Raw genomic sequence first — 1870 nt, 5'->3', positions numbered from 1 at the left:
TGTAATCAGACGAGAGCTTCTGGGGCTTTGACTGGACCGCTTGGGTCTGAAAAGACTCCAAATAAGGAGGAAAAACGGCTGGTGATAAAAATAATTYGTGTTCATGTGGTGGGCGGGTTGTAGATGGTCTGTGAAGGTGGCTACTGGTTRCTGGTGTAAATGTGTCGCACGCTGCCATCTTTACTGGTTTCACAGCCAGGGGCGGTTCTAACCTGTTCAGAACCCTGGGACATTCATCGCCCCCTGGTGCTGAATGAAGGTAGTGCGGGCGTGTTTCCAAAGGGTAATGAAATGTATATTTGATCTCTGTGATATTGGAAATGATCAGTTATTGGTCCAGGTTTTCACATCGGTGCGTTTCTGTTTAACAGGATATAAAACTGAAGCAGCTTAAAGCAACAGTGACAATCAGTGATCAGACTGATCAGAAATCAATTAGTTTTATCACTGATTCTGTTTTCTTATTGATCTGTTTGCTCTTTTCTAACAACCTGTGTTATAATATCACTAATTCATTGTGGTATTTTGTCAAAATGTCTGAATATTATTATCATTTTAACATTATTATGGTAGAAAATACTGTCATAAATTTTAAAATGATTCATATGGACTTTGCTAGTGTTTTATTGTTTCTTTAGACGTCTGTTCTAGTTTGACAGAAAGGCCTTTAATAGACCGTTGCAGTGATGAGGTGATTGGAGAAACGACTGATAAAAAACAAACATATTTTAACYAAGCTAAGTCATGTTAGCTGTAGCAAACTCCCTCAAATGAAAGACGACATTTACTGATGATTTCTAGGGTTGATAGCAATTAACCCTCTTAACTTGAAGCAATATTTACAACTTAAAATAACTTTATAATTAAACAAATGGCCGATTTAATTCAAACAACATTTAAACAAATTACTATTTACATCATAAAAACACCTTTTGTCTCGATGAAGTGGGATGTTAAGATACATTTTACAGGTTATCTTGTTTTTATGATTGTTATTGAGGTTCATTTACACTAACAGTTTTAGAGGAAATTGTCCCTTCAAAACAAAAGCATCAAACAGGAAGTTAACTACAGGTAAAACTAGTTAATAATGACACAGGTCTTACACCTTCTAAGTTAATAGTACAATAGTCAACATTTTATCCACATACTTCACAGATACCAAAAAATGTTCTTACATTTAATCTCGACCTGTTATTTAGTTTGTTCTGTATAAAAATCCATAAGATGTGGAACAAAAAGTGACACGAATGAATTAACATGTTATAACATTGACTTCCACTGTTTATTTATAAACTTAAAGTTATTTGATCAAATGACAGGGAATGTTATGACTATTTGTTAGTTAGGAATGGTTTGGAAATGTATATTTTGAGCTAATTATACATTCAGTATGTCTGCTGCTGGTTTCTGTTGTAGCAGCATTTTCTTTCTTTAGTTTGATCTGCTTCAGTTCCTCATGATCCTCAGTCAAAAGGTGGGAGGTTTGGTGTATTTATCRGTGAATCTGATGGATCTCATTGGTCTCTTGTAGAAATCTGTTGATGCTCGTTTACCTGAATTACTTCAGTCTGACTCAACATGGCTGCAGCTCCTCAGTCTAAACCACAGGTGTCAAACTCAAGGCCCGGGGGCCAAATCTGGCCCGCCGCAGCTTTTTATGTGGCCCTCTGGACTCCAAATTACATCAATAAGTCCTTCCAGTTTTTCACAAATCTGCAAAAATCACACAAAATCAACAAATTTCCACATTTTTTCCTGATTTTACTGCTAATTTTCTCAGAATTTGTCAAAAACGTTGAATCCGTAACTGATACAACGAGTGATAGTCACATTTGACATCATACATTAGCGTAAATATTGTAAAAAA

General features: G+C 35.6%; 1 protein-coding gene across 1 annotated transcript in view; it reads left to right on the top strand.

The window, feature by feature from the left end:
- Positions 1-1870, top strand: part of LOC103460740 (uncharacterized) — a 47269-nt gene that overhangs the window by 44196 nt on the left and 1203 nt on the right. The window lies entirely within an intron of this gene.

The sequence above is a fragment of the Poecilia reticulata genome, unplaced genomic scaffold (genome assembly GCF_000633615.1).
Source record: "Poecilia reticulata strain Guanapo unplaced genomic scaffold, Guppy_female_1.0+MT scaffold_281, whole genome shotgun sequence".
Taxonomy (NCBI): domain Eukaryota; kingdom Metazoa; phylum Chordata; class Actinopteri; order Cyprinodontiformes; family Poeciliidae; genus Poecilia; species Poecilia reticulata.
This window is presented reverse-complemented; position numbering and strand designations above follow the sequence as displayed.